General features: G+C 45.8%; 1 protein-coding gene across 4 annotated transcripts in view; it reads left to right on the top strand.

Moving 5' to 3' along the window:
• Positions 1–2,240: 2,240 nt before the first annotated feature.
• CUEDC1 (CUE domain containing 1) overlaps positions 2,241–13,104 on the top strand; it is a 70,960-nt gene continuing 60,096 nt past the window's right edge. The window contains exons 1-3 of one of the 4 annotated variants that reach the window (XM_044429991.1): positions 2,241–2,670; positions 3,093–3,185; positions 11,734–11,801. The gene's annotated coding sequence lies outside the window, so the exon portion shown is untranslated. Of the gene's footprint in view, positions 2,671–2,986; positions 3,186–9,965; positions 11,802–13,104 lie in introns of those variants that run through there. The other 3 variants (XM_044429990.1, XM_044429992.1, XM_044429993.1) reach the window with 3 other exon arrangements.

Genomic DNA, 13,104 nt, shown 5'->3' with positions numbered 1-13,104 from the left:
CCCTCTCTCTCTCTCTCTCTCTCTCTCTCTCTCTCTCTCTCTCTCTCTCTCTCTCTCTGGATGTTGCTTTGTAAGTATGCCAACAGATGCTAAAAATGTCAGCACAGGTGACACAGAATCAAGCATTACTGTTTGAATACTTTGCAATTTTTCTATTTATATTAAGATACAAATGAAATGGGTTGGTAATTCTAAAAATAATGGAGCAGAATTCTCTCTTGGTAGACTTTCTCAAATTCCCAGCATGCTGGGATGGTTTGGGAACCCGTGTTAACTAAACTGGAATGGCATCCCATTTCTTCGTATTTTAGTACCAACAGTCACTCATTTGGGGTACCTTTGCCCCACCAAACCCTATTTTCATTTGTGTGATATTCTGTATAACTGTTCACCCACATGCTTAAAACGAAGAGGACTACTGTTTTTCAGGTCATCTCTCCCTCAGATCTGACATGCAATGCCCACTTCTTCAGAACAAGGTCTACGCAACTCAAACGGATTTATTTCCAGATAATGGGATATGGCTGAATGCATATGGCTGCACTGTAGATAAATAATTGTCATCTAATCCCCTCTGCATGGTTTGGATTACAACTCATGGCACAACTACAACTCACATCATCCCTGGCCAAACTAGTTGGGGCTGATGAAAGTCCGAACTATCTAGCATTCATTCTAGTTAGCATTAATGATTGAGAGTACATATAGTTATACCTGCTGATTGTATTTGCAGGCAGTCCAGCCCTGAAAGTGGACATAAAACTATTCATTCACCCTACTTACAAATATTTATTTCTAAAAGTTCTGTATTGCATCTTCTTCCCCAAAGGCAATCCCAGGGAAGTGTATGTAACACATTTTACACACACACACACACACACACTCCTGCTAAAAATTAAATAGAGGCATTAAAGCTTTAAAACCAGCAAATAAGACCCCTCCACACACAATGTTTTAAATGGTTAGGGCTCTTCTCAAGATGCCTGGGCAAACGTGGTTTTATTTGATGCTTTAAAGAATACAGAGTTGGTGCTGTTGATACAGAGAATACATGTTTTTCAGGTGGGAATTTCGCACTCTCTTACTGCCATAATTTATTTATTTAGAACATTTCTATGCCGCCCCATTCTCAAAAAGCCTCGGGGCGGCTTACAAAACAAATATATAAACAATCATACAAATACCCTTAAAAATCCGGAGACATCTCGGCATAAATATAGAAATCAATAAATAAATACAATCTACAATTAACAATTAAATTAAAAGGTCTTGGCCTGGCGCAGAAACACAAATAGCGAAGGCGCCAGGAGGACCTCTCTTGGGAGCGCATTTACTAGCGCTTTATATAGTGACATAAGCAAAAAAGAAACAGAGGGACTGGCGTTTACCATTCCAATGCTAAATTTTAAGCTTTAATAGTGCAGAAAGAACAGAGGTCCTGCTACCTCTCCATTCAGTCCCATTGAATTAAAAAGGGTGCACTGAATAAGTCAGAAAATCTGAACAGGTCTAGTAAATGGTAAAGTTACCTAGTGAGTGTTGTCAAAAATGCCCTGATAGTGACTTTAAGCAAGCAAATTATCTTCTGACATTTCCTCTTGTGGGAACTTCTAAGTCTTAAGGGTTGTTAGGAACTGTCAACATTCACGAAGTCTGTGACACAAAATAAGTTGTACTGAAAATATATTATTCACAAAGAAAGCGTTCCCATACTGACTTGCTTTCAGATGGGCTACTTGGGCCTTTATCCACCACTTTCAACATCTGTAGCAAATTCCAGCACATAGTATCACTCACTCAGCACATAACTTGGTTATAACCTCTAACATTTCCATGTTCTCCGTTTTCCTGGGTCAAAGACTATGTAGTCATGGAGCCATCGTACACATGCTGTTTGGCTGCTTTTAACCTTGTTGAACATACTGTAAAGGGTGACTTTTATAATTAGATAGATGGGAGCAGATAGACTGGCCATGTGGCTGGAAATGTGTGCGTGTGTGAAACAATGAGGACAAACAGGCTGAGGCTGAGTGGTGGAACACAGGGAAGGTTCCAAGTTCAATCTCAGGCTTTTGAAGAGCCACTGCTAGTCTTTAGTTCAGACAACATGAGGCAAGGGCTGCGTATTATTATTATTATTATTATTATTATTATTATTATTATTATATTTCTATGCATGGGTTGTTGTTGAACTGTGGGTTATCATGTAATCTGAACCAACCCCTTTAACAAGCCATGGCTTGTCAACAACGAACACCTTGTGAAGAGAACCCATGGTTTGTTGCTGGGTTGTGATCTGTGGGCTTTTTACATGGTTGGTTAGCTGGGTTATCCACTGTAACCCAGATTTCAACATCAGTGGTTAAATAATACCCTACATTTGACTGCAGGTTATTGTGTGGTCAGCATCTACAATATTGAAGGTCGTTTTGGCTTGGTAGGAGGCTGGAATCTGTGATACCGAAGGTCCATAATGTGCTTGCACATCACACCATTTTCCACGTTTTCTTCTGGCAGGCAGGCAGGCAGGCAAGGACTGACTGCTCAGATATTGTTACTTAAATCTCTCCAGTTCTTAACTGCGCCCACCTTTGGCCCAAATTCCAGCAGAGGGGAGCTTCCATACAGCCTGAAGTGCCTGATCCTGCCTGAGCTTGGAAGGGACGCGGGGTAAGGTCTGGTTAGAATCTGGATGGGAGACACCCTCGTGCACTGAGCCAGGGGGTGGGACCAGAAGGTCCTCTCGGCCCCTTCCAACTGCCCGATTCTGCCTGATTCCAAGAGCCCCTTTGTAAAGCAGCTCTGTCGTCGCCCCCTCCCACAGCCGGGTGTTTTCTGCGTCCTCCAATCCCCCTCCCTCCCAAACCCACTTGTGGCCAGGCAGGCCTTCCTACGGGGAGGGGCGTGTTACAGCTGCATTTCAAACTATTGGCCGCTAGGCTTGGGAAAAGAAGCAGCGGGGGGGAAAAGCAAGAGGTGGCGGGGGGAGAAATCACCAGCTTGCCTGGCCTTACGTTTCTCCTCCTGTCTTGGGTGCTGGCAATGCATCTCCGATCGGAACCACTGCCGTTTCATTCTCTTTCTAATTAAAGGATCGTCTTCCCAGCCACCGCCACCACCTCCTCCAGCCGCCCTCAGCCAAGATCTGGGATCAAGAAGGGAAAACTCCGGGAATTGGAACGTCGGTAAGGCTGGGAGCGGGGGGGAGGCGAGGACGTGGTCGTGGGTTTCCTCCGGGGGGGGGGAGCCCTCCGTACCAGCAGCAAGATCTTTGCACACCCGGCGTGTTTGCAGCCCCCTCCCCTGGCTGCCAGCCTGCCGGCAGCCGCCTCCAAGCCTCCGCTGGGGTTCCCGGAGCGCGTCTGCGCGCCTCGCCCCCCCGACGCGGGGGGGGCTTTGGAGCGTTGGGGCCGAATTGTTGCCACTTCGCGCTTCCTTTGTGCGCTCCGAACGTTCTATAGCCCATTCCCGCGCGTGGGAAAGGAGCGATCCCGGCTCCATTTGCTTTCCCGGTCGCGCCCCCCCCCCGCCTTGGATTCCGGAGGCGCCGCGGCCGCTGATCCGCCAGCCCCGCGCACAGCTCTCCCCTCTGCCGCCGCCGCCTCCTCGGGGCTCCCTCTTCCCCCGAGCCCGCCGCGCCTCCCCTCGCAGGCCCGCCGCTGCTCTCAGGCACTTCCCCGGGTCTGATTTCCGTCTTCCCCTGGCGGAGCTCGCTGCTGGGAAGCGCCGGGAGCAGCGAAGGTCCACCCCCGCGCCTGCCTTCCCCTCCCGCGCCCTGCTTCCTGGCCGTCCGAACCCCACCCCCGTCCCAGCTCTCCGACCTCGCAGGGGGGCGCGTGCCTCCTGGAGCGCCTGCACGCCCGTGCCATCGGAGGGAAAAGGGGGTGTGCGCGGCGCCGGGACGGGAAGAGCTCGGCCGTGGGAGAGGAGGCAGGCATGGCTGAAAGGGTGGGTGAGTAGGCGGGCGCTGCTGCTTTGGCTCAAGCGGAGGGGCCGCGTTTTTATTTTCTGAGCACTTCCGAAGGTACTTGTTTCAGTTTGTGGGTATTCTCCTGTTTATGTAACCACACGCGGGAGGAAGCGGGGTGAGGCCCCTTTGGGTGGGCTGGGGCCAGCAGGGTTTCTCCCTCACCTCTGTTATGAGGGAGGGTGCGAAGAAGCTACTCCGGCGTTGTGCTTGTTCCTGTTTCTTTCTGCTGAATACCCCAGCCTCCAGTCAATTAGTTTGCTGTCTCCCCCAGTGCACATGGTGTTTCCAGGGAGCATAATTTTGTGCTCCTTTTTTTTCTCTGTGTGTGCATGTTTATGTTTCATAAAAACAGCCATAAACATAATGTAATGCCAGCAACACCCTTGTCAGCTATGCCCTCGTTATCCCTATTTTTCAGAAAGGACAACTGAGGATAATGACTCACTTAAGGATATCTAAATAATGTGTGGGCCAACTGAGGTTTCAGAACCAATTTTGCTCTTCCATTCATTGTTAGGACTTAATGCTAATGCTTACTTAAGAGGTGCATGTGAGGGGAAGTTAAATAGAAACTCAAGGTTTCTGAATTATTAGGGTTTTTGCCCTGGTTCCTGGTTCCTTCTGCATCTGTACCTATGTAGTTCAGTTCTGAAACTGGTCCATTTTGTCATTATTACATTGCTGGGGTTGTGGGGTGGTGGGGAGATCTGGGATAGAATTTGGCTACTTAAGTGCAAGCAGGTAACTTCTCTCTACCCTGTGAATGGTCCTTTAAAAGCAATAAACCCAGAGATCTTGCAAGGCGGGATACATTACGGGGCAGTATTTACTATTGGAAAGATCCCAGGCTTGGGCCCATAGGAAAAGAGAAGCACAAATTTATATATGTTACTTTACTTATGTTGTAAAGTCTCTCTGTGTGAGTGTCTTTAAAGGTTGGCCCTATTTGTAAAATGGATGTGTGAACAGGGAAAAGGAAGGTATTTGATTTCAAAAAACCTTAGGAAGATTCAGGTGGGAGGGCAGAAGGGGGTGACGCGCATGTGGGTCAAATCCCACTTCTCTGGGGAATCCTATGCAGGGCCCCTTGATTTCATCAAGTGCCCCTGGACAACCGAGTGGTCGAATAGGTGGTCTTTTGAGAGAATTGAGATTTTAAAGGAAAGCTTTGGGACTGCAGTCCTCATGGGCCAGCTCCCAGTGCTGACTCTGCCTCTGCTGGTGACCCACTCAGTTCCTTGCACGTCACCATGATCTTGGTAACGCTGGAGAGGATGACTTTTTATTGTTTCCGTCCTGTACCAGGACTGAATCGCTCTCAAGCAGTCCCCAGTGTCAGGACAGCAGAGTGGAAGCTGTCCTAACTGGTAAAATTTGGACAGGTAAAATGGCTTGCACCCATGGCCCTTTCTGGAAGTGTGTCGTATTATTCTGAGAAATCTTATTTCTTCTAGCTTAGCTGTGTGATGGGTTGCTGGTAGGCCCAGGAGTTTTTGGTGAAGGCTTTCAGCAGGGTTTTATTTATTTATTTGATTTCCTTTAGTGCCCTGGTGGCTACTGTGGTTGATTGGCTGGTTTTTAATTTTTTGGTGATTGTAGTTTTTTTGGTGGTGGTAGTTTATAATGTGATGATTGTCAAATGACTGTCAAGAGCTTCAACTATTAGGTGGTAGGGAAATGAATGAATGAAACGAACATGGAATCAACTGGAAATGTCTAGCTTATTTGCCAATTTCAAACCTGCAAATAAGTTGAGGGCGGTTGAGGCAGATGACTGGTATTTATTCAATTATAGTTGTAACCCACACTTTTTCCTGCAGAGAACCCAAGGCAGCTTGCACAGTCCTCTTGCCCATAGATAAATAATGGCTGTTCAGTCCACAGTTTTCAACTCTTTCTTCTGGTAGTGGTGTTGTTCTTTCCTTTCATATCCCCCTGGGTATACATTTCATATTGAAATCACCTACTGGAAATGAAGTTGGGACACAGTTCCGTGCTCCCCCTGTCCTTGCTGCATGGAAGTCTCTGAAATCCTGTGCATCATTGGCATGGAATCAGATGCAGCAGTGGTATTCTCTGCCACCAACTAGCCTCATGCCATATATTTTATTTAGATAGCTATTTTTGGCCACCTGGATAAAGTACCAGGGAGGGCGAGAGAGGGAGGCCTGAGCGCCAAGAGGAATCGGTGCAAGGGCTTCACTGTCACCCAGCGTGCCCCTTTTTGCTCTCCCCAAGACTCAGTTGCAGTCTCAGAGACACAACGGGTGTGCTTTTTCATGTGCCGGCTGTTTAGGTGGAGGAAGGCCAGGGTGGGACAGGCCTCATCCTTTGGAGTGTTACTACTGAGGTCACAGGACCACAGCTGTATTATCTGGGCCCAGTTCTGGAGTTCCTGTGCAGTGGAATTATTTTTCTGAAATGATGGCGATAATGCACAGTCTCGTCTCAGTCTCTATGGTTCACTGCAGATTCTCCGGTTGTCTGAACCCAGGATAGTCACTGTACCCTTGCGGGGATAGAAATACCATAGAGTCCCCCGGCAAGAGGAGCTGTGGAAGTGGCCGCCTCTATCTCTACTGCCCTCAGCTCCCTAGCAACAGCATGTTATTACTTGATTTATTCCCATTGGCTCACAGGGAGAAGGCGGGAATCATGGTGAGAAGGAAAAGGGAGGGGATTTCATTTGCAGGGGCTGCTGGGATAGGTGGTGAGGCAGGAGGGCGGAGCTTCAAGAGCCGGAACCTCGTTGCCGTGGGAACCATGCAAGGGCCTGGCCTGTGTCCTGTAATCCCAGCCCATGTTTTTCATGTGAGCAGCACGTGTGGTCTGTGTGTGTATACAAAGTATGTAGCACCGGTGTGTGCGAATTATTTTCCTTACTGCGTTGTATTTTCAGCCTGTTCCTTTCCTAAGGAAGCCAAGGCAGCTTGCTTATTTATTATATTGATATCCTGCCTTCTTTTGTTTTCAAGGAACTCAAGATAACTCCTCCTCTTCTTATAATCTTATCCTTGTAACAACAACCCTGTGAGGTAGGCTGGGCTGAGAGTCAGTGACTGGGCCAAAGTCACCCAGGGAGCTCCATGGCCGAGTGGGGACTAGAACCCAGATTGCCTGAGTCGCTGTCCAACTCTTTAGCCACTGGGATGTCATGCAGGTGTGTGACAGAGAAAGAGTGAACATCTTTTCTGTTGCATCAGGAGTGAGAAAGTCAGGGCAAATTAGTTGGTTGGTGAAAAAGACAAAAAAAGACTTTATTGTTGGTGAAATAGGTTATTTGGGCACTGAAAACTGCAGGTTGAAAGGCAGTGATGAGGGTTTTCTGGAATATGTAGAACTGGAAGATTTTCCAGAAAATTTTCCAAACCTTGAAATAATCTTACCTGATTTAGCACGTTTGCTTGGTTTATTTTGCTCTCCAACGCACATTCTTCCTCAACAAGCATAGAAAATATCTCCTATTTAGTAAACAGAACAAAAATTGTTATCCATATTTCATTATTATTATTATTTATTAAAACCTTTTGTTTGCCATCCTATTATACAAGGCCTCAGGATGGCTTACAATGTTTAAAACAATTAAAACAACAATTTCAATAAATAATACAACAACAAAACAATAAATTACAAAACAAACAGAGCAACTGTACTTAAAGGCTATTAGATTTTAAAATACTGTTTAAATAAAAAGCACCTTCTTCTTCATTCCCTCCCTCTTTGCACTGCTTATCAGTTACATTCACTTTGAGAAATGTTTGATTCAGAACAATTAGTTGAACTTGATATTCCACCAAAGAATGGATGTGTGTCTGTAGGCACAGGCTGGGGAACATGGGCAAGGTGGTGCTGTTGCCCCCATCTGTTTCTTGTGGCATCCCATAAGCAACTGATTGACCACTGTGTGAATAGAATGCTGGACTAGGTAACCTTGCTGTAATTCAGTACCAGTCTTATACTCTTTAGTGAAATAAATATGAATCACAGCCTCAGTTTCAATGTCCCTTCATGAATGTCAGCAAGAAAGGGCTAACATTCTTAGCTATATTGGGAGAAGTATAGAATGGACACAACAAGCATCTGTGATACAGGTTTTAATAGTAGACCTGTAATGGTCACCCAATTTGGACGGTTTTCTAGGGGTTTGGACAACTTCACGGAAGAGGAGGCTATCAGTGGGACTAGTCCTCATGGCTCGATGCAAGCTCCAGAGGCGGTATGTTTACTATGTCATTGCGGGGGAACCTGGTTGGACAGTGCAGGTACTCTTATGCCCTGGTTGTGGATTTGCACTGTCCATGTGCTCAGCTACTTTGAGAACAAAATACTGCTCTAACATAGACCTTTGGTTTGATCAATTTCTTTCCCTCTTAAGTGAAACAAACAGTAATTACAGTCTTAGTTCCAGTTCCAGTTTTTCCTTCAGTTTCTTCTTGAGGAAGGCTAGCAACAGATGGCAAATGGATAGGTCTGGTCCAGACCCTGTCAGGCCCAGTTGCATGGTGCACAGAAGGGATGGCATACCCATGGGCAACAGGGCATTAGGGTTCGTGAATGCTTGCCTTAGAACTAAAGCTTCTATCCCATTTTTTGCCCCTTTAACATGATTGACTATTGTGCAACAGGTGAGGCAGCCACAGGCACATATGGTGTAGAAAAATAGAGCATTGGGAATTTTTCCGTAGAGAATCTTCTGCCTCCCATCACTGTTCAAAGGAGCATCTTAGCATGCTGAGATTCAGGCTCCACCTGTGCCTTGTATGAAGCAATTTGATTGCACTGGCTTAATTGATGATACTTGTTAACCCCATGTGTGTCATAAAACACCCGAGGTAGTTTACAAGGAAACCAGCCAAAACCAGAATAGAATGAAACAAAAATTAACAGGGGAAAACTACGCATCTACATAGTCTTGAGCTTCATGACCTTAGGGTCTTGTAAGTGCTTTGTTTTTCCCCCCATTTTAATGAAAGTTAAGTAGCTGTACTGTTCTCACACAAGTTAAGCGTTTCCCCCCACCCACCTGGAGAACAACAGCACATTTATTACCCTACCACATGATAGTCACCGTTTCTGGATCCTGCCCAATATCCTCCTCCTGCAGAAGCACAAAGAGCCTTACACTCCCCCACAGTTTGGGCCAAAGCCCTCCATGCCCGTGATCACTAATAAATCATTCCTTAAACTGAAAAGTTTTCATACTTCTGGGCCTGTCAAACTGGTTCCCATCAGCAACCAGCCAGCAGGCTCAATGGCTGTGCTAGCTGGGAGGAATGTTAGTGTTGGGAATTCGATTCATCCCATTTGGAAGGGACCGGCCTTAGGAACACTGGGCTAAGTCTCTTTCTGTTCTTCAGGAATTGCACTTTCTTCTGTAATTGGAACCAAAAGGCGACATTATAGGTTCTGGGGAAGCCAGAAGATTCTCACCAGGGTTCAAAGTACTACCTTCTTCAGTAAGTCATAAGGGCATTTGCTGTGGATGCTTTTCAGAAAATATCTTTACTGCTTTTCATTTTCATTTTTTTTTAGTGAAAAAGATACAGTCATGATGGCAATGTGTTTGGAGGGTTGAAACAGGTACACCTGTTCTTAAATTTAAACACATGAGATTAAACTTTCCGGTGTGCACAGCGGCTCATTTGTATGACCTGGACTGCAGTGCTGGGCATGCTTTCCTAAGAGGTTGCTGTTGTTGCTAGTTGCGAAGTTGCGTTCGACCCATTGCAACCCCATGGACAACATTCCTCCAGGCCTTCCTGTCCTCCACCATCCCCCAGAGTCCACTTAAGCTCACACCGACTGCTTCAGGGACTCCATCCAGCCACCTCATCCTCTGCCATCCTCTTCTTTTGCCGTCAATTGTTCCCAGCATTAGGCTCTTCTCCAGGGAGTTCTTCCTTCTCATTCCTAGGAGGAGGACCCACTAAATGCAGAGAGCCTGAGCAATGGGTGAATGTCCCTAGAACTGGGTTGCAACTCTGACATGCTTGTGGTGCAGGTGTACCAGAGGGAGATGCGCTGATCTGATCTGGTGTGAAAGTCAGGTGGGGAGGAAAGAGGGGTCTCCCTGCAGGAAGCATATTCTGCATCTTGAACATCTCCCACTGTTTCTGTGTGAATTTAGGAACTGCTTCTTGGCAGCCTGGATCACAGATGTCTGTTTTCTAAAATCATGTGGGTTATTTCCCTTTGTTAATAACACACACATATTTTCTTGTGGGCTGACAACGCGCTCAGCTTTCTGATGAAGACTGCAAATGCTTTTGAATGCTTCCGATATCAGAGGCAAGGAAATATTTTCTTCAGGAGCCTGGGAAAACATTTAGTCTAGGAGTGTTGTAACAATAGGAAAGCTACTAGAATAAGCTTGAATGAGTTGTTCATCCTGGGAGAAACCAAGAAATAGCTGAAAGCAGTTCCCACTGCTTCTGTGGGGCACACACCCTTACTTAAATCAGAGTTGGTAAATCTAAGATTATTTGATTATGTAAGGTGCATAGGAGTGTCTAATATATTGACTGCGTTTGCACATCACAGTAAACCAGAACTCTGGAGAGTTCTGCCTTACCATGAATGAATGAGCATGGTGGTACCCATGGCCTGACATCACATTGTCTGTGGTTTACTTATTAGGATTGTCGTGATTCCCTTGGGGGTGTTCCTCTTCCAAGAAAAATCTAGAGCCCTTAGGAGTCAGGTGTCTCATGCTCTCTGATTGAACCCTGCTGCTTTATACCTTCTCACCTACTAGATCTAACCATGGGATATCTTGTAGGCGCACAGCTCATTTTGAATTGTAAAGAGCTGTTTGTGTTTTAAGCTTTCGCAAGAATTCAAGTGTAAATCTTAAAAGCAGAGCTGAACAACATTTAAGGCAAAGATCTAAAGTTTGGAGCTGTGTGTTCCATGGGTTTGAAGAGCACCCCTGAAATGCACACTTTCTCGAGAGTAAGCCCTGTTTAATGTACATTTCGAAAACCCTTAGAAGATTCTGCTCTGCATTTCTTAGACTGCAGCCTCCCTGTGTTTAATACCACAGAAATCAAAGGGAGTTTCAAAAGCAGTTGTGACATGGAGGAAACACATGAGTAAGTTTATTGCAGGGGCCTCATGTTCCATCGGTGCACCAATGTGAGAACCTGTATTGAAATGTTGACTTTTTCTCTTTGGGTTGTGGATATAAACAGCTTTCAATTTAAGCGCCAGACTGATCACCAAAGGTGATCACCAGTTGTATAGAGGTGAGTAAGTAAGCTAGCAGAGGGAGGCATGCAGCACCTAGGCCTTCTCCTTGCTGGCACAGAAATTCAACAGGGCGCTCTAAGAGGAATGGAGCTCTCCGTTCTCCTTCAGTCTATCCATGGTGGACTAGTAGATACTTTTGCAGCTTAGCGACTTTTGTGGACTTAAGTACAAGTCTGATACAAAATGTTATGCTAGATTTCTTGCTGATGAAGCAACAAGACACTTGTGTGTTTCATAACAGTGGTTGTGTCTGGATACTTTATCAGCCTGTTTGTGGAGGAAGCAGATTCCTCCCTGCTCCATCCTTCTCTTTCTTGCCTTCCCTTGCCGCCAGTTCCTTCATACCACAAACCCTCCAACATTTCACAAAGGGAAATCAAAACAGATTTGTACACTTGGAGAAGCTCCTGTTTTGGCCTCAAATAATGTTTCCAAAGGCCCTTCTTTGCATGCTTGCTGTATCCTAAGGGAGGGGCAGAGACTGTGTGTTGAGATACTGTTCTGTCTTCCCCCAGTGTCTCCGTGCCTCCCAAGAAGATAGAAGTTGCCAAACTTCTCCTGAGAGCAGCCAGAGAAGAATGATGTAAGCCACTTTGAGTTCCTTAAAGAGGAAAAAACTTGGGATATAAATCTAATAAGTAAATTAATGGGTGCATTTCAACAAACTTTAAACTGCACTCATTGCCAGAAAAAAACCATTGCAAGGGTTGTCTATAAGGTGATGCTATCCGTGTTAGCCGGGAGTCTCTGAACCGGCCAGAGACAGACTGTCAGGGACTCGAACAGAGATCAAAACTTGCATGGTATGTCTGAAGCCAGCATCTAGGAGAACAAGTTACCTACCTGAACACAGGTATGGAAGAAAATTGGGCATGTAACTTTGACCTCTGCTTCGGGTTGGGATTTTGGTGAGTCAAATAGCACTGAAATGTGCTTTTTAAATTAGAAGAGGGAAACCTGCAGCCTGTGGGTGGTCCACACAGCTTCTCTTCCTGTACCATAAAAGCGAGGTATCCATCAGAAGGCATTGCTGCTGCAAATCCCACAGCTCAGTTGCCAAGCATTTCTGAAATCAAGCTCATAGGTGTAAGACTAGAGCCCCCGTAAGAGTAACTTTAGTAACCGTGACTGATGGTATCAAAAGCCCATAAAAGCTTGAGCAGTATTAATGGAGCCATACTCTGCACTGTCCTTCTCTGTAAAGGTCATGCATCAGCCAGGGCTGATTTGGTCCGGTAACCAGGTCAAAACCCAGACTGGAATGGGTTTAGATAGTCCATGTCCCCCAAGAATGCCTGTAGTTGCTCCACAGTTTAAATGAGTCATCTGTTAAAAGGCCATCAAAATTGGGTAGGAAAATAAAGCATAAAGCGAAGATACAGCCAGCAAGATTCAGTAAAGAAACCAATTTAGGGAGCAATTTGGAAATTGGTACATTTTATATCCTCTGCTGCATCTCATGAAGCTGAGCAAATACAGACAGTAATTTCTCTGAGGCCATATGCGGCTGTTCTTCATTCTAAAAGCCTAAACTAATTTCCTAAATCCAAAATGAATTAAAAGGTGTTCCTTCATTTACCACAACAAAATGACTTTCCCCCTCTACCACTAAATCCTGGACTGACTATTTGCTTCCTGCCTTGGGTTGGGGGAGTCATCATCCTCTGTGCCGCCATCTCGAATGGTTTGCATGATTTTAATTCAAAACCTAATTAGTGGAGCACACAGTTGGGTTGTCATAGGTAACGGAAACGGCTGCTTTATGGTGCCTGTGGGAAGGATTTCTGGAAAGGCATTTTGCATTCAGAAACTTACTTTGTGCGTCGGAGAGCGATGATGTTGCTGAGGGCTACTTCATTGGCCGGGCTGCTAGCCTCATCGAAGCG

The sequence above is a fragment of the Varanus komodoensis genome, unplaced genomic scaffold, assembly GCF_004798865.1.
Source record: "Varanus komodoensis strain SLA01 unplaced genomic scaffold, ASM479886v1 scaffold20_1, whole genome shotgun sequence".
Classification (NCBI taxonomy): domain Eukaryota; kingdom Metazoa; phylum Chordata; class Lepidosauria; order Squamata; family Varanidae; genus Varanus; species Varanus komodoensis.
Note: the sequence above shows the minus strand (reverse complement) of the source record. Positions and strands in the feature narration are given on the sequence as shown.